Source organism: Panthera pardus, unplaced genomic scaffold (assembly GCF_024362965.1).
Source record: "Panthera pardus isolate Hobbes unplaced genomic scaffold, ASM2436296v1 HiC_scaffold_17, whole genome shotgun sequence".
Lineage (NCBI taxonomy): Eukaryota > Metazoa > Chordata > Mammalia > Carnivora > Felidae > Panthera > Panthera pardus.
In genome coordinates, this window is record NW_026526732.1 from 11,496,356 (window position 1) to 11,520,276 (window position 23,921).

The 23,921-nt window shown below is 41.6% G+C and overlaps 1 long non-coding RNA gene across 1 annotated transcript in view; it reads left to right on the forward strand.

The window, feature by feature from the left end:
- LOC109245343 (uncharacterized) overlaps positions 1–22,967 on the forward strand; it is a 112,738-nt gene extending 89,771 nt beyond the window's left edge. Inside the window, exons 4-6 of the long non-coding RNA XR_008422837.1 lie at positions 17,788–17,913; positions 21,204–22,437; positions 22,675–22,967. This is a non-coding gene — a long non-coding RNA (uncharacterized LOC109245343). The remainder of the gene's footprint in view (positions 1–17,787; positions 17,914–21,203; positions 22,438–22,674) is intronic.
- Positions 22,968–23,921: the final 954 nt, after the last annotated feature.

The following is a 23,921-nucleotide window of genomic DNA, read 5'->3' on the forward strand; positions in this document are numbered from 1 at the left end:
AAAGTGCATTTCTCATTTCCCAAGAATTCTTCTCCAAGTTGCTGATGTTTGGTGATGCTTGGTCAATGAGAATTCTGTCAAGATTGTCACAGGACAGACAAAGACGGTCAGACACCGACTCTGAGACACGTCCCGATTTTGGATTTCGGAGACGTAAACATGTAAAACGAAACGTGACTCTCAGAGCTAATGAAATATGGCACTAAGAGATTCCTTGCCTTTAAAGTTTCCTCCCCCCCACCCCCCCCCCCCACCCCCCGTGTGGTATTTGACCCATTTTGTTGCACACAAAGTAAATTAGCTGCTTCAGTTTTGTTATTGCACATAATTGAGTTTGGGGTTGTGTGTGGTATCTGCATGGCATTCCTCTTGGTCGGCATTTCCTACACTGCCTTTTTGGAACATGGGTGATCTTGGGGAGTTGTTAGGACGTGTTCCATGTGGAAAGAATTCTGTGGTTACAGAAGTTTGGAAGATGCCATCCACCACATTTCTTTCTGCGAGAAGCACGATTACCATGAGCATATTAAAGCCTCTGAGAAGTCCTGTAGTGAAGAATCCCATTTAAATGCTTACTTCTGTGTTCTCAAATTTATGTGACTGTAAAAGTCTTCCCCCCATTTTTTATGAGTGTGTTCTAGCAGAGTTTGAGAGATTCTCCTCTAGGGTATTTTACCGTTCAATCAAAATAGCTAAGCCTGAAACACCACCGAGGGCCTTCGGTAAGGTCCTAACATTTATTACGAAGCCATTGAAAATGGCTGCACCCCAGGGGAAGGGCATGTCCACAGAAGAACTAACAAGTCCCAGGGGATTTTCCCTGTCATCCAGCAGCATGGGACTGTCACAGAAATAAGACTTTCTTCCCCCAACACTCTTTTCCAGAGAGTCTTCTCCTCATGCACACCTCTCCTCTGAGACTTGGTGGCTGATGCCTCTTATAGACTTCCTCACACATCTGTCCTCACCTATGGTCCTGCACACTTACACAGCTTTCCTGGATCATCTTCTCCATGTCAAGACCTCACTGCGGTCATCGTGCTGGAAATTTCCAAAGCTGTTCTCCATCCTGGATATAATCTGGAGCTATCAATTTGGTGATTGATAATCCTCAGGCCAGCATTTCACATGCCCTTTGACCTCAACGTGTCCCGAAAGAAATTAATAATATTCACATTTCCCTCAAACACACAGTTCTTGGGTTCAGTCTATTGGTTAATAAGCGTCTGGGAGATAAGGTCCCCATCAAAGCACCTGCCTTAGTCCCCCACTGTCAGCCTATGAATTCACACTCATGGATCCCTAGGCTGGGTCCTTCCCTGTCTGCCCACTACAGCCTTAATTCAGGCCCTCTTTGACTCCAGCTGGAATATTGGTGCCCTTGGAATTCTTTTTTGTTGAAATCCAGCTTCCTTGCTGCTCGGGTTGTTTCTTCACAGTTATATCAAGCCATTCCTCCTCTTCAATTTTCAAATTCCCATTGAATGAGAATACCCAGGATAACTTGTTTGGAAATCATGAGAGGGGTTGGCTAAAAAGAAAATGACATAGGCACTTATAGTAGGGTACTAAGCAGACTTTTAAAAAGTTGTACTTTATTTTTATGTTTTAAAAAATATTTGTTTATATGTTTTTGAGAGGGAGAGAGAGTGCAAGGGGAGAGGAAGAGAGAGGGAGAAAAAGAATCCCAAGCAGGCTCTGCACCGTCCACACTGTCCACGGGGCTCGATCCCATGAACTTAAACCAAAAATCAAGAGTCGGATGCTTAGCTCACTGAGCTCCCCAGGCACCCCTATTTTTATATGTTTTGACATAGAAATATGCTCGTGCTATATTTTTAAGTGAAAAAAGTCAGATCACGAAATAGTATGTATCACCAAGAATACATTTAAAAGTTGTTTATCTCTTGGCACTGGGGCCCCAAACGGTTTTAATTAATTTTTTCTCTTTTTGCCTGTGTGGTTTTAATTTTTGAACAGTGAAGTCGTATACTTTTAAAATAAAAAAAAAATGTAAAAACATACCGTTTGAAAGATTTGGTGCTAACAAAGCTCTCCTCTGTGAAAGCTTCTCTTTTCAGCACTCACCACCCACATGCTTTGTTAGTTGGAGAATTCTCAGAGCACAGACCAGGAGGTGCTGAAGTTGCCTGCTTCCATCTGTGGCCTGAACTGGGCTATAAACTCCTTGAGGACAGAGGCCACACCTTGTTCATCTTGCATTCGGATATTTAGCCCAATCTGGCCGTTAGTGACCGTTCAGTAAATATTTAACGAATGGTTGAGGCTGACGTTTTGTTAAGGAAGACTGGAATGAAGATTCCCTTCCTGCTGGTACACAAATGGGTGTGTGTATATATGCATGCATATGCTCACGATAGGCTGCACCCTGTTCTAGGCATAGTGCGTGCATTATCTTTGAGGCAGAGAATGCGATTATTATTGCTATGAGGAGGGATAAATGGAGGCTTGGAGGTTAAGAGTTGTCTGTGGATTTGCTGTGAGCTAGGTGGGCCCCGCTTGGAAGCTTGCTCTTAAAAACTGTTGAACCGTCTCCTAGGGATCTACTTATCACACAACCATTTTGGAAACAAACACGCTTCGCCACAGCTTAGGCCACGAGACAGACAGTGGGCTCCTGATGGAGGGGAGGGTGGTTCTGACCAGGGTGGAGACTCAGCACTGTGTTTCTCCTGCACAGTTTCACTCAAAGCTGGCTCGTGAGTCGAAACTGGTACGGACTGGAGTCAATGTGCCGTCCTGAAGCCACATCTGTGTCTTTCAGTTGGCTCCGAAAGGTGTGCTCCTGGCAATTCTGAGTTCCTAAGACCTGAGTAGCAAGAGGTCTTGCTACTTTGGGGAAAGCAAAGCAAATAAGTCTATACTTTTCTGTTCTGATTCAATATCAAATGGCTTTATTACCTTGACCTGAGTCGGCAGAGTGGCTCTATAGATGAAAAAGAAAACACGGTTCCAACACAGAGTTACTCTTACCTTTGCATGGAGTGGGGGAGGGGGTGGTTGTTTGGCCCTCCAAATTTAAGGATCCAGAGCAGCTCATCAGGCAGAGGTGATTGGTTTCCAGTTGGTAGGAAGAATAGTGGCTCTGGTAATTACTCCCACATGGGCAGCATCTGCAACATCCCCGGACCTGGTTTCCTCTGTGGTGACCAACCATCCATGTTTGCTTGAGACTGAGGGATCTTCTCCACTTTAGGGCTTTCAGTGTGGAAATTGGGGTGGTTAGTCACCCACCATCTCACTCCCGTATAACCCCAACGAAAGCTCCTCCTTGCCCCTTCCAACACAGACACACACACACACACACTATTTATTCTTTTCTCATTAAAAATTAATACATAATAAGAGGTTTGGAGAATATAGGAAAGTATAATGAAAGACAAAACACACATGCACACAATCCTACCATTATCCAGGGATAGCTGCTGTTGGCATTGTGATATATTTTCTTTTAGTCTTCTTTTTCTATATAGACAACCTTTCTGTGACTTATTTTCACATTTCATAGCTGCCCTCAATACTCCTTCCAACTGGATTATCTTCATAACATTATTTGCAGGAGTGAGGGAAGCCTAGTCTGATTTATGTCATCCTATATTCCTGAGATATGGCCCCAGACAGATGTCGAAGGTGTAACAAGGAGTACCAAGGACTTCAGTATCAGGTAATTAAATCCTTAACAGGGGTCAGCTCCCATTTTTGAGGTTTGTAGATAAAGGAAGGTAGGTGACGTTGCAGAACATTTAGCAGAGAACCACAATACATTTGGACTCTTTCATTATGAGATCGCAGAGCCGATTCTATAATTATTATCAGTATATGAGTATTTCTTATATGAAAGAGAGTGATAAATTTTTCCCCTTGCCTCTAGTGAATAGTTAGACAAGAAAAAAATGAGTCTTAAGCATAGTGTGAAGGATTTAGGCTAGATAATAAGAAAAGTTATTAACTACCTTAGTGGGTTAGAGAGAGTATAAGAAATCTCCTCTGAAAGTCTTTAGAAACGAAAGAGATTTTCCTATCAAGGAAGGATTAAGCGTGGGTCTGCCTAATGCCGCAGAATAAACAAAATAGCCTGTCAGGGTCTCAGCCAGGCCTCCGGTTCTAGGATTCTGTATAATAGAGAACACAGAAAAATACGGGTAAAATTGATTTTTATTTTACATTTTTCCTTTGAGGAACAAAAATAAATAGATAGTGATATTTTTAAAGTCTGAGTTTGATTTTCAAACGGTTACGCAGCGACATGTTGCTCTGGGTTGGACGGTAACATCACGGAGGAAGAAGGCGCTGGAGTATGACGACGTTGACTGTCATTATTTTCCCAAATTGCATTCTTGTTGCTTTCCCTTGAAACTTTAAAATAGGTTCATTTAGTTTAGTGACTGTCTTAGCTGGGATTTTAAACCCCATTTGTATTTCAAGGGATTAAACCAAATCTACATGGCTTGCAACACCACGGGTGACTTCCGGCCTTTGCTTCTTCATGCCTGCTATGTTGCTCATTCTTTTTTTTTTTTTTTTTTTAAATTTTTTTTTTAACATTTATTTATTTTTGAGACAGAGAGAGACAGAGCATGAATGGGGGAGGGTCAGAGAGAGGGAGATACAGAATCTGAAGCAGGCTCCAGGCTCTGAGCTGTCAGCACAGAGCCTGACGCAGGGCTCGAACTCACGGACCATGAGATCGTGACCTGAGCCGAAGTCGGACACTTAACCGACCGAGCCACCCAGGTGCCCCTGTTGCTCATTCTTAATTGTTAACAACGTTCACTTCAGCACTCTTTATATTTTCTGCCGGCCTTTCTTCCTCTTGCACATTCATGCGGATAGCGTATTCGTTGTAAATACGGTCCGTAGAGAAAGCATCCCTTTCTATGCAAATTGGCAGCTCAGGGAATAGTTGGGAGCTTACAATGTCATTGAAAGTCACACAAATCAATTGGCAAAAATTACTTTCTGCGATTATCTTGTTTTTGCAGTTACGTTTTTAATTTTGACAGCTTAAGTGTGTTTAGGGTTCACGGTAGTGAAAGGCCAACCAGAATGTGGGGCAGGTCACTGCTGAGATCCCCATTGCGTGGCTAATGAGGTTTTCTTTGGACTTCTGGTGTCATTTAATCTCATTAAGATTGAAGAGAGATACTTGAGAACAAAACAAACGAACAAGTGTTTATTGGGTGCCTATGATGTGCGAGGGTCGCATTAGTAGAGTGGGGCATGAAAATTAGGAGCGCTTGCTTTCAAGAGCCTTACTATCTAATTAACAGGAAAATAAGTAGTAATAAAATAAAAATATGGAGCACGTAAGAAAAGGTGCCACAAAGCAGGGCACGATTGAATGTCAATTGAATTATACAGGTGAAGATTATTTGATTTTGGAGAGAAAATTGTGTCAGGCTCCCTTCCTGCAGGTGATAAGCTATGGGTTGGTCTCAAAGGCCTTGGCTAAACAGAAAAGGGGCCTTCCAGCGCGGCAAATTAATGTGTGTAAAGGCTGAGTGGGAGAAAGCAAAAGGTATGTTTAGGAACCAATAAATACATTTTGTTTGGAAAGAAGACTTGGAGCTGAAGAACAATGGAGAAAGCTTGGGGACCCATTCTCAGTGAATACCAAGTGTGTTCTTTTTCTTTTTCTTCTTCTTCTTTTTTCTTTTAATATTTATTTATTTTTGAGAGAAAGAGAGAGTGCGCGCGGGAGCAGAGGAGGGGCAGAGAAAGAGGGAGACACAGATTCCGAAGCAGGCTCCAGACTCTGAGCTGTCAGCACAGAGACTGACGCGGGGCTCGAACCCACAAAGCGTGAGATCCTGGTCTGAGCCGAAGTCGGATGCTTTACCGGCTGAGCCACCTAGGTGCCCCACGTGTGTTCATTTTCTATTGCTTTGTCATAAATCACCGTAGATTAAAGAACGTTGAACACCACCCATTTAGCATCTCATAGTTCTGTGGGTCAGGTACAACTGGGTTCTCTGTTTAGGTTCTCATAACACGAAAATCAAGGGGTCAGTGGGCTTAAGCTAGAGGTTCTGGAAAGAGTGCTTCCAAGCTCATTCAGATTATTGGCGGAATCCAGGCTCCTGCGGCTGCAGGAGTGAAGTCCTTGTTTTCTTGCCGGCTGTTGGCGGGGCCCGCTCCCCACCCCTACAGGACACCCTCAGGTCTTTGCTCCACGGTTCCCGCCATGTCAGCAACAAAGAGATTCCCTCCTGTTGAATGCCTCTCCTTCTCCTGATCTGTCTTCTTCTACCGCCACCAGCTGGAGAAACACAGTGTTTAAAGGTCTCATTTGATTAGCTGAGGCTTTCCCACACAATCTCCCTTTTGAGGAATTCAAGGTCAGCTGATTAGTAACCTTAATTACATCTGCACAGCCTCTTTCTCCATGTAGTGCAACATAACCATGGGTGTCACGCAAGGGGATGAAGACCAAGGGGGCCAGCTTAGAACTCTGCCTACCACACCAAGTTGTGAGATGATGCTGCCACGTCCCTTTCTGTTGCCAGAGGGCGCCGACCTCAGGGTGTGTGAAGAAGACATGCCTGGTTGAAATCGTGGCGGATGTGTGGCGGAATTTCACATTTTTGTCAGCTCTGCTTTATTTCCAACCAGATGTCCTTTGCATGGAGGAAAAACGAACATGTAAGGAAAGGTCTTAGATGGTTTTCCATTCATCTTTCAAGGTTATGAGCATGTGAAAGGCTTCCTTATGCCCATAAAGACTTTGGCAGCGTTACTGACTTGACCTAGAGGGGAAGACGAACTTGAAAGAGCAAGAAAAATTCCTCTGAGGGTGTGTATACTATTCACAAATCCCTTTTGTCTTTCCCCGGACCAAGTATCCTTGCCTTTGCTACATTTTAAAAGAGTCACGTCATTCCAACAAAAAGTACAAAATCTTATCGCAAGGGGTAGGCGGTAGAGTTGGTGTCAGAATTCAGTTAAGAAACAATAACTCAGACGTTTATAAGTAAAATGTACTGTAGTAATGGTATTCGCTTTTCCAGCATGGCTGCACCATGTTGATTCATTGAGGGAAGAAATGGTATTTATATTCTCTCACTGAGTCATGGCATCCGCTCTGAAATTTGACAGTCATGCGAGTGGGCAGAAGAAAAGGGGAAGGCTGAGTACCTAGTGCGGCAGAACAAGGAAATAGTCTCTTGTCCAATAGCCTTGGAATCAGTTGCTGACAGTGTAGCCAGTTGGATGCAAGTAGGATAAATACTGCCAGTCAACACATTCATAATGCTTTGGGCAGAGCCTTGGGCAGAGCACTGCATAAGGTGTTGCTGGGATTTTTCAAAATTGTCCAAGTCCTTTTTGACTATGAAAGGAGCTCTTTCCTTTCATTGGGGTTGCTTAACTTCATTTAGGAAGAGTGTTAGGACCTTTCTCATAATCTGTGAATCCCAGCTAATGGATGAATGCAAATATTGTTATCATCTCCCATCGACAGAGGACTCCATTGTTACAATGGACAGAAGTGTTAATCCTTTTGTAATTAATACCTTATTGGGGTCTGCGTAGGTCAAGGATGTAGTTGGATTTTGGTAAATTAACTTTGAAGTCATTTCCTTAACTCCCATACTCCCATTTTTTCTTTTCTTTATTTCTTTTTTAAAAATAACTATTGCATATAACTTTGTTCTTTTTCCTTTACCAATGATATAAGACCTAGTATATATGTTGAAATGAAACTAAACTGGACAAAAGGCAAATATGAAGGACACATGTCTTTTTCTAGAATACATGCTAACAAATCACATAGATAAATCCAACACAGAGGAATTACTGTGCTCATGTGGTAAAGATTAACCACCGGCATGATGATTTGTGGTTTATTATATCGGTCTCCCCAAGAGTGATCAGAAAGAATGTTTCTTCTAAATTCTATCACTGACAACATTCTCTTAAATCCAAATGGAAGCTGAAGCCCAATGTATTATATTAACTAATGAGCTCATCAATTCATGAATATTTGTTCCTTTAAGGATTGTGTGACATATATTTTTCTGTCTTGGTTGTAACGTGCAACTGGGGCCATGCAAAACCAGTGAAGAGCCTGATGGTGTGTTTCAGTTCATGAGTGCTGAGTGTGGCTCAGAGATGAGAGACAGGTGTCTGGGAAGGTGCCCAAGGGGAGTGGACATGAAGGAAGCCCACTGGGGAGTACGATCTGGATGGGTGGGGGCTCTGTAGGGTGGGCTTAGCAGGCCGGGAATGGCAAGAGCGAAGGCAGGATCACAATAGCATTGTTATAATTGAGAACCATATGTATGTATAGGTGGCGTACAAAATAGTGAGGGGCATCATGGGCTTAGCACACAGGAAGAGCTTGGTTTAAATCTACACCATTTTATGAAATGCAACTTGGGCACATTACTTAACTGCCTTGGATTTCAGTTTCCTTATCTGTAAAATGAGAATAAAGACAGTAATTATCTAAAGGTTGTGAGGAAGACTGAGTGAGATATTATCTAGAAAGCACTAAGAATGCGTCTAGCATGTGGTAAACATTCAATATCATTTAGCTTCTATTATTATTATCACGATGATGATGTAAAAATAGGGGGATGATCAACCAAGAGCTCTGTTTAGCACATGGATAGAATTAAAACATCTAACAACTGTTGAATGCTCACTACATGCCAAACATTCTTTGGGAGTATGTGACATGTATTATCTTATTTACCACTCACACCAATGCTATGGGGTAGGCAGCATTTTTATCCCCATTTCACATATGGGGCCAGGAGAGGCATGGGAACTTATAGAAGGTCTAACAGTTTGTAAGAGACAGGGCTGGGATTTCAACCCAGGCAGTCCAGTGCTGGAATCTGGCTAGTCACTCTTCTGGACCACTCTGAACTCTCACTCAACTGCTTCTTAGGGAGCAGGGGGGCTATCAATGATTAATTCCCTGTCTGCAGGGAGTGTATTGAGCGTCCCCCAGATTGTGGGGCACCAACTCTACCTCAACCCTTACTAAAAATGTCTATCCTTTATTAACTATACTAATGAGTGGTAATGGGTTCAAACATTTTGAAGAATTAGGAACTTTGTTTCAGACGAAGAATTAAAATAAATTAAGATATAGATTCTTTGAAATTTCTTTATTTATTTTGAGAGAGCATGAGTGGGGGAGGGGCAGAGACAGAAGGAGAGAGACAACCTCAAGCAGGCTCCATGTTGTAGTGTGGAGCCTGTCGTGGGACTTGATCACACAAACTGTGAGATCATGACCTGAGCTGAAACCAAGAGTCGGACACTCAACTGACTGAGCCCCCCAGGCACCCCTAGAGTTTTTTTCAATAAAATTTTTAAAGAATTGTAAGAAGGGGTAGAGAGGGAAATAGAGTAATATATAGTAATTCTACAAGGCTCATGAATCTGTTGAAAGTCCATTATTTAAAAAAAATTTTTTTTAACGTTTATTTATTTTTGAGACAGAGAGAGACAGAGCATGAACGGGGGAGGGTCAGAGAGAGAGGGAGACACAGAATCCGCAACAGGCTCCAGGCTCTGAGCCGTCAGCACAGAGCCCGACGCGGGGCTCGAACTCATGGACCGCGAGATCACCACCTGAGCCGAAGTCGGCCGCTCAACCGACTGAGCCACCCAGGGGCCCCGAAAGTCCATTATTTTATTGCTTGTGTTGGAAACGCTTCAGCATACCCAATTAATGAATGTAGATGCCAAGCATTTGCCATGTGCCAGCCACTGAAAAAGGCTGGCCAGTCTCTGATTCTCAAGGAGTGGCCAGTCTAGTTGAAGATACGGAATACTAGAAGAGAGTTTGGTATCTGCACTGTATACAGACCCAGACCTGAAGCACAGGTTCCCGACTTGCTAGCTGTGTTCTCCAGGCTTTGATGTTTCTGAGATTGACGATGTTTTGATGATCGTTTGTTTGATTTCTTTACAGGGAAAATGGCGATAATAACACCTACCTCCCAAGGTTGTTAGAAGTAAATCCACTGAAGTAATATCTACAAAGCCTCTGGTACCATTCTTGGAATGTAGTGATTCTTATTAAACAATATCCATTATGATTATTATCATTTGACATACATCCTTATATACCTCAGAAGAGTAACCAGCCATGACAAGGACATCAAACCAGAGGTGCAAACAATAACTAGGCATTCAGTTCCCAGAGGCGAGAGAAAGGGAAGAGAGTGTCCAGAGGTGATTTTTCTGAAAAAGGTGGAGTTTGGAGTTTGGAAACTCTAAAAACTCCTAATGTTTTAGGATTAAAAGGGTCCTGAAGTCAAATTTGTTTAGGCACCACTGGCTAAAAAAGGTTAAACAGGTTTCCTCACTGTTTGATTTCTCAGGGCCATTTCATGACAATTACATAATAACTCTCCAAACAGAAGATTCAGTATGCAGTGTCCCCAACATATTCATCCTTCTGTTCTTTCATGGAGCTCCCATGGGCTGGGGTAGTGGAGCAAACTCTGGGAGATGTGAAGGGAGACTGTATCTGCAAGGATGGACGGCCAAATAGCGGATGGAGATGGGGCAAAGGGCATGGAAGGAGGAGAGACAGGAGTGTGATGAGCCACCAGAGACCGTGCTTAAGGGGAAGACTGGGGACACACTGGGGAGAGAACTGTATTGGAGAATTGGGGAAGGAATGGAAGGTTTGTTTTGTTTTTAGAAGTATTGTTTTTCTTTTTTTTCTTTTTTTTTTAATTTTTAATGTTTATTTATTTTTGAGAGAGATAGAGTATGAACTGGGGGAGGGGCAGAGAGAGAGGGAGACACAGAATCTGAAACAGGCTCAGCTCAGAGCCTGATGCGGGCTCAAACTCACGGACTTCGAGATCATGACCTGAGCTGAAGTCAGACGCTCAACCGACTGAGCCACCCAGGCTCCCCGAAGTATTGTTTTTCTTAAGGAAGATTAATCAGACTGATGGTCCAGAATGTTCTGGATGGGCTAGGACTGCAGCAGGAAAGCCTGTCAGGTTTTTGAGTTAATCCGAGCCTGAGAGGACCAGGTTCTTCTCAACCTTGTTTTTATTTATTTCATTTTTTAAATTGGAGAGAGAGAGAGCGCGCGCACGCATGACTGGGGAGAGGGGCTGAGGGAGAGAGCTCGAGAGTTCAAGCAGGCTACACGCTCAGCGTGGAGTCACTTGGGGCTTGATCCCATGACACTGGGATCATGGCCTAAGCTGAAGTCAAGAGCCGGATGCTCAACTGACTGAGCCACCTAGGTGCCCCTCAACTTTGTCTTTATATTATGATTTTTTAAGCTGATGATTGTGTGTTGACTGATGGGCTTGGGTTCTACCACTGCCAAGTGTCTGATTTTATCATAGGCACCCAGCATTTATACCACATCTCCAAGGCAACACCTTCATTAACTCATGGATGTATCTTAGAACATTTCTACTTCTCTAAGCACCCCCGCCTCTCTCTCTCTCTCTCTCTCTTTTTTTAACAAAATCATTAGGAATAATAAAAAAAAAAAACAACAGGTGGAGACATTCACAGTTAGGTACACAGTTTCTGGCCAGCCTATCTAAACTTCCAGAGGCCACACACCCTTTATGGTACATTTCGTGTTTGCAGGTCTGTCATTTGAAATGCCTCCTGGACAATGTCGGCAATAGACCAAGCAGAGCACGCAAATGGGATGGCCTACCAGCCTTCATGGCCCATTGAGTTATCAAAGGAACAAAATCCGAGTTTTTTCAGTGTGAATGAGAATTTAAAAGAGAACGAGAGAAAGTGCCGATAAATCACAATTTACAATTGCTGGAAATCCCAGCGAAGCAGGGCTCGAGGACTGTCTCGTCTCGTGATCTTCATGGAAAGAACAATGATTGTTTTTGTGGAATTCTCCCCCTCCTCCGCACTTCCCATCCCCTTTCTCTCTGCCCCTCTCTGCTCCTCTCTCTCCATCCTTGTTGGGATTAGCAGGCCTGCACCTGGTGAGTAATACATGCTGGATGAACTCCCTGTCTTCTTCCCCTCATTCACTTTGACCTTGACCTGGAAGATAGCCTTCTACCGCGCAGGAATTTGCAGCAATAGTTTCGCACTGTTTGATCACTTGGCTATTGGGCATGTGAATTGCTTTTTAAAAAATATACACAGAAACTTCTATTTCCTTGTTTAACAAGTGAGGGGTGAAATAAAGGAGTTCTTCCTAGATCTAGAGATTACAAACAAAACAACAACAAATTCTAACCACCTTCCAGCCAACAGCTGCCCAATTAATGTCATGTGCGTTTACGGCAAAAGTGGCCAGTGACAACATAGCAGAAGGCAGCTCAGGTCACAAATCCAGAACAGGAAATATATTTTCATCTTGTTATTTATGACCCAGCCTTAAAGGAAAACAGATGGTACTACTTTCAGGACTGTTTTGCTCTTGTTTCAAATGGCTAATTCAAATCGAACACGGGATTCTATTCTTAGTCAAGGCAGCTGCTGCATTGTCTGAGCCGCGTTGTTTTTCCCAACAACATCCCCTCCCCTGAACAGAGCAGCCCAGCCGAGGGAGACCACAGCTACGTCACCAGCACACAGCAGCCCTAGGAGAATTGCCTCTGCTGGCAGGAGAGTCTCATACCGAGGGGGACAGCACTTAGGGCAAAATGTGGCCCCCTTTTGAGTGTAATTCACAGCTTCCACTCTCTCCACTCGTGCAGGGAATCCCGTCAAAGGCATGACTTTCCCTTTGAAAGCGGTAGTTCATTCCAATTTTAGAGCAGAGTGACCTCTCAGGGACCCTTCTAGGATGGGGAAGATTGCAAAGATGGGAACAGAAGTCAGAGAGGGCTAAGAGGAATTGGAATGTGAGAGAAGCTCCTACAAGACAAAGGAAAAGGCAGATACTGCTGAAGTGCTTCTCCCTGGGTGGCCATATTGCCCTGCTGGTTTTCTTTAGCCAAAGGCTGTATTCAGGAGACTCACTGACAAGAGGTTGAAAAGTAAACATTTGGAGGAACCATTCTTCTAAAAAAAATCAATTTTTGAAAACCATCGAAATAACATATGTACATAATTTTAAAAATAAAATACTTCCTGTTTTTTTTTTTGCCACTCTCTGAGAGAGAGCCTCAGCTTCATCCTCCTACTAGGCATCCCCTCCCTGCCATCTTACACACTAGAAACAGTCATCTCAGATTCTTCCAATGTCAACTCCAGGCATTCCATATTTCGGAGAAATATGCTTATATTGTTGACGCTTTAATTTTAGACAATATATCTCAATGTTCTCTAGTGGTGTTTGAGGATTTAGCTTGCCTACAACTCCTTGTCTACAACCTACTCATTCTCCCGATTGAGTTATAGTACACTTTTGGTTATCTGGCGGTTTTTATATTATCATGAGTAAGTAAATCTTTTTGTTGTTGTTGTTGCCAAAACATATAGCATAGTATTACTAGACTTCTTTTCTCGTACAACTTTTTGCTTTTCCTAGAGTTGACTGTCGTGCAATTTTAAAATTTACTTATTTTTATGTGTTTTTTTAAACTAATTTTTCCTCTTTGGAATTAAAAACTTGTCAAATGCATAACCATAATTTTTTTTTTCAAATAATCAAACACATCCAATAATCTACTAGCTTTCCTCCCCCTCCAGGCCCCTTCTCTCTGTGAAATTTCCCTTCTCCCTCATGCCTCTTGCTTTGATCTATTTGTTGGCTAGGTCCTTTGACTAAGGCTTAATTTAGGACTTCCTGTTACTTTTTCTTTCTGTTGGCTCCTTTTCCCAAGATTCCATTTCCTATGAAAGCATACTAAATGCAGATATGCATGGGAAGCAAAATGTTTGATTCCTTACATTCCTGAAATTATTGTTATTTTACCCTCACATTATACTATTGTAGCTTGACATGGCAGAGACAATGAGAGTTCAAAACTAGTGAAGTTGAACATATACCAACAGAAATCCTTCAGAATAAAATGGAGACTTAAATGTAAAACCTAAAATCATAAACTTCCGTATGAAAACTTAAGGGGAAAGCTTTGTGATCTTGGGGTTAGCAAAATATTTCTTAAATATATAACTGAAAGCATGATACATTACAAAACTAAATTTTACCAAAATAAAATTTATTTTGGACTCATTCCATAATTAATTAAACAGGAGGCCGTAGACTGAGGTTGCTCTAATGCCTTGGAAGCTGATGTTAGCAAACCAAAATTTAAGCCTGGTAGTGCTTCTAGGTTAAGAAATCAAAGCCTAATGGCAATCAACCACAAAGAACCTACTAGCCTTTTCCTAATAAGGCAAACGCTTAAACTACATCCAACCAAATAATATTGCTTCTGTCCTTTCTCTGTACAGGTCTTTCCTCTGACTCCTGTTGGTAGAGTGTTCCTAACGGCTTCTGGTTTGGTGCTGACCAATTGGAATGAATTTTTGTTCAAATAAACTCTTAGAATTTTTAATATACCTCACTTTATCTCGTAATGAACTGGTGTCACAAATGGAGACTCCTGATGGCCCCCAGGAGCAACAAGTAATGAAGAGTCATAAGGTACCCACTGAGTCTGTGGGCTTACTGCTTTCTAACTGTCTCTGGAGATCATGTCAAGTCCGTCTTAGATATTCAAGCTCAACAGCTTTTGTGTTATAAGCTCTTAGACTTTGTATGAGCATTTCTTTTTCTGGAGTAGATCGGGAGTCAGACTGGGTTTGGTTTAACATGGATAGGGTCCAGTGTGAGATCTCAGGTTACTCAAATTTTGTTTTAGGAAAAAAGAGGACAGAGGGAGGGATGGGGGTGGAAGGAGGAGAGAGTCAGAGACAGAGAAAACTCAGTTCCTCTGAGTCCAAAGAGTCTGGGAATCTTCCCTGTTGGACTCTGGCTAACTATATGTATACAAATGATGGGCCCAGACCTGTGTTAGTCTGAACAAGTGGGTTAACTTTACAAAGATAATTTAATTTTTTTAAGTTTATTTATTTTTCTTTTTGAGAGAGAGAGAAAGAGAGCGGGGGTGGGGGGGTAGGGGGCAGAGAGAGAGGGAGAGGGAAAATCCCAAGCAGGCTCTGCACTGTCAGCACAGAGCCTGATGCAGGGCTGAAACTCACAAACTGAGATCATGACCTGAACTGAAATCAAGAGTGGGACACTTAACTGACTGAGCCAGCCAGACGGCCCTATCAAAGATAATTTTAAATTACAATGGTCACAGTGGGAAACTTTTAACCTGAATAAGCATATCCATTTACTAGATGCCCTAGAGAACACACTGTAAAGGGTAGAGAGAAAATTACTTTTCTTCCTCTATCGTTTCTGGTGACTAGGTTGGGACATGCTGAGACACCACACTCAACGCTGGAGCCTGCAGATAAGATCCTGGGAAAACTGGCAGAAGCCGGGAAAGGGTGAAAATCCTTACCAAAGTCAGCTCTCTTGGATCTTTGCCTGTAGTGCCTGGTTTGAGAAAAGAAAGATGATGTTTCCTGTTGTCCCTTACTTTTCAAATTCAGACTCTTACGGATTTGGGTTTGGGGTACTCAATGGTTATTGATCCTTTCTCTTCCAGGAACAGCTATCACTTCCTTATGTAGTTCTGAGAACTTAGCTGGGCTTTCTGCCTGTCATGCACATACTCCATTTGTGGCCAGTGTCCTATGGACTGTTGACACCTCTCATGGGACTTGAGACTTAAGGACTTAAGTCCAGATTCCAGTGGTTCTGGATCCTGGGAAGACTACACATTTGTACCCTCTTTGGGGAAAGTCTATGGGTAAGCCATAAAAGGCTTATTGGTTTTGGTTGGTATACCGTTGGTTTAAAAGAAAAAGGAAGTGAATAGGGAGTTCAGTACTGCCAGGAATATTTATTGTTTGTCCAAGCTAAAATGTGATAATAAGATATTTTAAAGGACTAAGAAAAGAGTGAGTTCCGTGGTCAAAAGGTGACCAAATTAGAAGCTTATATTGAAAGTCTGATAGAAATGTTTTTAGGCCTTTTCCTTTGAGCTAAAATGAAACTATATGCCCACGGGAAAAGAAAACATTCTGCCATTATGGAAGGATTTAGTAAAACATTCCAAAGACACACAACTCTGAATGAGAACATAGGAATCTTTTGATTTCCATCTTAATTGGAAATCTTCTCCCTAATAAGCAAATTGAAAACACTGTAGCTGGATGGGTGGGTCCATCCTTTGAGATCATTCAGGTTGCAACTGAAACCTTTGAAGAATTAAAAATCACTTGTCTTACAAATCAAGTCCTTACAAGAACAGAAATGTGGCTCTAGGAGCAATTCAAGCTCACCTATCCTTTTTATTAATCCCCAAACCTCTCCTATTCATCTCTGAAGGCTTGCAGATTGTAAGAGATCTGGACTTTGGAAACAGAAGTCCTTCTTGGAGAAACTTACACTTTTTCTCTGCCTTTGAGATGTAAATGTTCTACCGGGGTTTCTCCAGGAACCAAAAGCCACCTCTTATAAATGCAAACTTTAGGGAAGTAATTCTTATCAGAACAACAAGGACAACACGCTATTTGGAAACTAGGTGAGTGGAAATATTAAAAGTCTTCTCTGCAAATATTAGTAAAAACTTATGCCCTCTGAGCAGGAAAACTTAACTTACCTCACCTGCCAGAAACCAATTTGGATCCAGCTGTTCTTTTATAAACTAGCAAGATTTGCATGATCTTACCTGTCTCATGACTAAAATTTTAAAATGAAAGCTATAAGATCTTTGTTTGTATCTGACTGTTTAGTTATGTCTATATATGTATGTTATGCATATGTTATAGATGAGTGATTTTTTCCCCTTTGGATGGTAATACCAAAATTTGTAAAAGATCTCTATTTAATTGGCTTAAAGAAAAATAAGCAATTATATACATTAAATATTTCCTCAGAAATGTAGGAACTAACCCAAATGTTTTTCGAGTTCACATGATCTGGGATAATCTTCAGTAAATAAAACCTAACTTAAATTTGCTGCTTTAATCAGAATATGCATGTCTTCAGAGTTATTAAGATTAAAAACAGCACATCAGTAATGTGACCTTAATCTACCTGAGTTTCTTAAAAGTCAAATAAACGTGGGGTGCCTCGGTGGCTCAGTTGGTTGAGCATCTGACCCTTGATTTTGGCTCGGGTCATGACCCCAGGACCATGGGATGGAGAGCCCATGTCAGTCCCCTCACTGAGCATGGAGTCTGCTGGAGATTCTCCCTCTCTCTCTCTCTCTCTGTCTCTCTCCCCCTCTGTCTTACTTGCGCTATCTTTCTCTTAAAAAAAATAAAGTAAAATACGCTCATGTTATCCTTGTTACAAATTTTTCCATCAAGAAAAATAACTTAAGATGATGGTTAGCTGTTTAATATTTTGTGAGATTTTCGTGAGTCAGCTAAACATAATTTGTTAAGAGCAAGTAAATCAAATAGACGTAAGTAAGATAAAAATTTATAAGTGAACATTTCAATAATAATTTAATGGTATATCTACTTGAAAATAGTTTCCGAAGTCTTTTTGGTAACTTGAAACCTTAATGTTACAGTAAGTTTATTAAATGAAGGTATTCATGGATTGTCTAGAGCATTTCCAAATAAGATAAAATTCTTAAACATTAATTTCTGGACATAGATTTATCTATTTCTGGCTTCTTCTTAGAAGAACTTAACATATTGGCATTTATTTGTAAACTTATACCAAGTTGAAAAATTTACTCTAAGGTAGAATAGACTTCTAGAAATTATGAAATGTATTTATAAATTTTCCAATGCACTGTTATTGCTTATTGTGGTGTCTCCCCCAATCAGATGGAGGCCCCCAAATGTGGGGTGAATGGATCAGGTGGAATATGGCAGCGTGGGTGGTGAAAGAATTCATCATAGGCAGAGCAAAGGAGATAGAAGTTTATTGAATAAACTGCAAGGCAACGACAGGTAAGACAGCAAAGCAGAGACTGTCTGCAACAAGGCAGTGGGTGGGGACCATATTTAAAGGGGGAAGGTGAGGAGGTATGGGAATGTATGGAATTTTCCTTTTTTGGTAACTGTGCCTGGCTGTAAGTAGCCCATTGGTCAGCTAGGGCTTATGGGTATTTTGAGGTGGGTCACCAAATAAGTCTGTGTGTAATCAGCCAGGGGGTCTTACTCAGGTTTCCATTGCTCAAGCCTGTTGCCTAAAAGTGGCCTCTACACTCACTTCTTAGTTTTTATTAGAAATTAAGGTTTCTAAGGGTTAAGAATTCTAGTCAATATATGTAATTAAAACTTGTAGAAATAATAAGGGTGAAAGGAAACAACTGTGTATGAAAAGCAGATAAGGAAAATGGTGGTCCTCTTTTTTGGATAAAGAAAGGTACTAAGGGCATTTTTGTTGTTTTTGTTGTTCAGGGAAAACGGGTAATTTTGTCCTAATGTAGGATGACTGGTTGTTCCAGAGTGAGAAAAAGGAAACATATAAGACAACAGATGTAAAAAATTGTAGCAGGTTTGTGGAAAAGGACCCTTAGGAAAGGAATTTCATGTGTGATCAAGCTGGCTCAGATTAGAATAGATTTATTTAAAGAATAGGCCTTAATACCAAGAGTATCCTGGTACAAAATCAGAATGTGGTTTTCTCTTGTTAAAAGGACATAGTTTTCTTGGACTATTGGTCTTGATAAGAGATTGTGAAATGATTTTCTTTACCTTTTTGGTAGTCTGCTTAAAAAGCAAGGATTTTATCTTACCAAAATAATTTCCTGGGCTTAATGCTGTCTTTCTCAGGTCTTCAATTACTTGGGAGAACACAGTCTTCTCAATATTAAAAGAGCTAATTTCCCCCCACAACTATGTCGCCTTCTGCATTTGCCTTTAAAATCTATTGTCACTTTGGTTAAAAGATTAAGTATTATTTCATAATGATCTGTCACCCTATTTGATCAATGTTCAAATATTTTTCCAGTTTGAAAACTTTCCCCAATCAAATTCCAAATGGAATCTTTCTGCCCATAAACTAGCTTGGAGATCTTCTCGACGGTCCCTGGAAAATCTAAAAGGATTTGTCTCTCACCTTATAAAAGAGAGATATTAAATGAACTAGGTTTATTTTGTATGTTAAATTACATGGAAAGCATTGTCAAATAAGTGATGATAAACTTTCTTAAGTTACATGTGTATGGATGTATGTTACTAATATAGGTATTTCAGAAAGCTTTTACAATTCATAGAAATTTGTCAATACTCTGATTATTATCTTAAATTACCGAATGCCATAGAAATAACTAAATCTCCTTATAATATGAACTCTCATCAAATTTCTAACCATGTTTTACTTTGAGGCTTTTGCAAAAGTGCTTTTTCTTCAGAGAAAGCCATGGAAAGGACTCTGATAAGTACTCTAGAATATATGTTTCTGAAAATCTCGAGACTGTACCATTGGCCTGGGTCAGAATTTGTAGAACTTTTTAAAGGGAAAACTAGGTTCAAGTAAAATAAGAGTTAATAACATGGATTGACAGAACAGGTAAGGATGAACATAATTTTCCATGACTCTTTGTTTGAAACATTGCCGGTTCTTTAATGTTTTGGTTTTCCAGGTGTAAGAAAATCTTTTGCTCTTTTCTTTTTAACCTATCTGTGCTTTACAGCAGTTTGGCAAGGTATACTTTTATAAATAGGATTGAGACATTTATTTTTTCTCTTTACTTAATCCCTCCAGAATTCAGAAACTTACTGAATATTCTTATTCTCAGGGCATTGTAGTTATTTACATAAATTTAGTAAGAATCTGTTTTGCTTATATACCACAGGCCACAATTGGACACTTTGGTTATATTATACGAAGGTTTTGACTGAAATGTCATCTTTGAGAATGATATACATAAAACCAGATATGACCAGACAGTTTTAAGAAACTAAGGTTGACTTTATGGAACCAATAAAGCTCTTTCAAGAACCCACCTGGTATCTTGCTTACAGGGTTCCAAACATTACCAAGAAAGGTGAGGAAGAAAGGTCACTTCTTGGCAGCCATAGGAAACTCAGGATATTTGGGGGACTTCAAAACAGAGAGGAATCAACCAGATCTATAGGTATTGTAGACAAAGTTTGATGCTGAGGCCTTGGCTTGGCTTCTTAGCCATGAGAGGCTTTTAAAAATCCAATGTATTTATGAAAAAATTCCAACAAAGATGACTTCTACAGAGCTGATGTGGTCAATCACTATTCTTGCTGCCCTTACATAAATAATCAGGCCAAGTTTAACGAGACTGGAATTATTTTGCAAACAAATTAGTCTTCCTGTGATTATCTTTGGTAGAAATGAAGATGACTGTAGAGAGAAAAAAAATTTTGTTTCAGTAGGAAACTATAACACAATCTCGTGGGTACTAACATCCTGTAAACCAGTCCGGGTCTGGAATTCTTCTGGTTTCCTCAAATATCTGGCTATGACTCTCCAAACTAATGTCTCTTATGTTTTCCAATTTTTCTGATTTGCAATCACTAAGAACAGATGCTTCCCTGGAGCCTTGTTGGGAGGGACCATACCCGGTCCTCTTCCTTACTGTGATTGTAATACAACTTCAAGGTCTTGAACCTTGAATCCCTATCTTCCAATTATACGGGGCTCCTCTAGACTCTTGGAACTCCCACCAACTGAAGATCCAATATTAAAATTAAAATACACTAAGGAGGTTCCTCCCCGGAAGCAGATGACACCTTGAGAGGTGGGTAGTTCTACCAGGATCATGGATCCAGATCCTCATCTCTGATATGTAACTATTATTCCCTTTGCCTTTTCATGACTTGTCTCCCTTTACTCTCTGTTAATGCGTGGGAAGACAATATTCCTTAACTCTGGCAGCTATCACTAATTCTACTGTTAAGGCTACAGCTGTGCAACAAAAGTCCCTAGGCTTTCTCGCCAAGGTGGTTTTCGATAATAGAATTGGTTTGGATTAGTTCTTGGCTAAACAAGGAGGCGTCTGTGCCATGACAATACCCGGATCAATAACTCTGGTTTTGTGTCGAATGCGAGAAATTAACAACCCCCCTACTTGGCTAAATTGGGTTGATGACCCTTCAGGCACATTCTTTGATTTGTCTGATAACCAACTGGTTTGGTTAGTAGGAGCCCTGGGTAGGGGAACATAATCCAGTCCCTTGGTTTTATCCTCCTGATAATCATCATTGTATTCTCCCTGGTGGGCTGTGTTCTCTCAAGGGTCTTGCATGTGCATTTGCAGCCACATCAGATGGCCTCGCTGTGCTTGGAGAAACAAATGAACAACTAGAAGGTCAACAAAAACAGCTCTTCCGTGCACCTGACATTATGACCCATGAATTTCCCAATGAGACAAGAACAACTTTATCCTGATGGTGACCGAGAGTGGCACTGATGCCACATTTGGGGCCAATCGCTCATGTATGAGAGAATGACCAAAAGGGGGAATTCTTAAATTCTCAACAAAATTCTCCTCTTAAAAGGAGGCCATGAGACTGATGTGGTTCTAATACCCCGGGAGTTTGTGTAAGCAAACCCAAGCCAAAGCCTGTAAACGCCTCAAGGATAAGAGATCAAAACCTAAGGGCAACGAACCAGTTGAGCTTTTCCAAGTCCAGCACACTGAAGCTACGGTCAATCAAATAATTTCCTTGCTTGGCTTCCACATCTTTTCTATAAAAGTCTCTCCCCTAGCTCCTGTTGGGGGAGCACTTCTGACCAGTTCTGATTGGGCACTGCCTGATTTGAATTGATTTTTACTCAAATAAACGCTTAGTATTTCTAATATGTCTCTGTTTGTCTTTTCACCATGTAAAGAACTCTGACATTCAACAGTCAGAAAATACACAACGCAATAAAAACTTGGCCGAAGATTTGAACAATTCACCAAAGATCTACGGATGACAAATAAACACACGAAGAGAAGCCCAACACCAGCCAATAGGCGAACTTAAACAAAAGTCACAGTGAAATACCACTTCACACCTATCAGAATGAAAAATTAAATAGACTCATCACAGGAAGTATTAGCAAGGATTAGGAAAGCTGGAGCTCTCATCTACCGCTGGTGGGCATGTAAAATGTTCCAACCGCTTTGGAAAGCAGTCTGTTACCAAGTTAAACTTACACTTACTATATGGTCAGCCGTTCCACAAATAGATATTTACTCCAAAGAAAAGAAAGTGTGTGTCCATTGATATACATAACATGAATGACTCTCCAAGTAACGATGCCGAGTGAAGGAAGCGAACAAAAGCGAGTGCGTGGTGTTAAGTCCATTTATATAAAACTCGAGATAATGCAAATTAATCCCTACTCACAGGAAGCAAATCAGAGGTTGTGGGGGAGGGGAGAGGACTTGAGGGAAGGATTTTAAAGGGCTCCTTGTGTTGGTGCGGTTACGGTTTCATGGCTATTTACAAACGTCAAAACTTATCTAATTGTCCACTTCAGATGTGTGCTGTTTTTAATGTGTCGTCTAGAACTCAATAATATTTTTTTTTTAATTTTTTTTCAACGTTTTTTATTTATTTTTGGGACAGAGAGAGACAGAGCATGAACGGGGGAGGGGCAGAGAGAGAGGGAGACACAGAATCGGAAATAGGCTCCAGCCTCCGAGCCATCAGCCCAGAGCCTGACGCGGGGCTCGAACTCACGGACCGCGAGATCGTGACCCGGCTGAAGTCGGACGCTTAACCGACTGCGCCACCCAGGCGCCCCACTCAATAATATTTTTGTAAAGTTTTTAAAGAGAAAGCACCCCACAGATGTATCTGGAATCATGCATTTTCTTAATTCTATGAATACTTTCAAATCGCTGGTATCTATTCATCCATCAACATCTATTCAGCCAAGCACTGAGCAAAACCGGCCCTGACTTACCTGGCTGTCTGTCTAGTGGGGGAGAGAGTCAATTGTATATATAAAATAATAATGGTATGTTATGCTTACAGAGCACCTGTATTTGTGAGGCGGTAATTAAAATAGATTTTACTGATTTTACCGATTTTTTTGTTGTTATTTTACTGATGAGGAAATGGAAGCAGGGAAGGGTAGGTACCTCACCCAAGGTGGCTCAGTAAGTGGCAGAGTGAGATCGGACCCCAGGCAGCGTGGCCACAGGGGTTGGATCCTACCCAGCTCACTGCTCCACCTTCTGGGTGGCAAACTGAGAGGTGCCTTGTGGTGTAGAGGCCAAGATAGGTCACAAGGGCCCTCTGCCTCATGCAGGTGCCACCTGGAGGAGAGGCGGCCTCAGGGAAGCGAAGGGCAGTGAAGGCGGGTAGGAGCCACGCAGGTGAAAGAGGCAGCCTCACATCAGACTTGGTTCTGTGTCTCTGGTCACACTCTCCATTTCTCTCCCTGACTCTCACTGTCCTTCTCTTTCTCTGAAATGGGTAGGCCAGGGAGAGCATCTCTGCCTATGCTCTCGACCACTTCAGGAAACAGAACCAGGAGGGTCCCAGGGGCTGGAGGGCGGGCATTCCTTTTGCATCACTCTTTTCCGCTGGAGTCTCTGAAGGCTTGACAAGAGCAGGTGGAGAGCCGTAAGTGTTGGCCCAAGACCTTGGCCTTTCGACAACCAGGGGCGTTCCTGCCTTTTCAGATACTCCCGTTGAGCCTTCTGAGTCCCGCAGCTACTGAGAGCTGCACCCAAAGCCAAAATCCGACTATTTTTTTTGAGGTAAATATGTAACTGATTATGGTATGGCAATAGCATCATTCGTGGCTCAATCGGTTAAGCCTCCAACTTCAGCTCAGGTCAGGATCTCCCAGTTTGTGAGTTCGAGCCCCGCGTCGGGCTCTGTGCTGACAGCTCAGAGCCTGGAGCCTGCTTCAGGTTCTGTGTCTCCCTCCCTCTCTGCCCTTCCCCTGCTCGTGCTCTCTCTTTCTCTCTGCAAAATAAATAAACCTTAAAAAAATTCAAAGTACTGGGGTGACCTTGTACTGTTCGCATCAT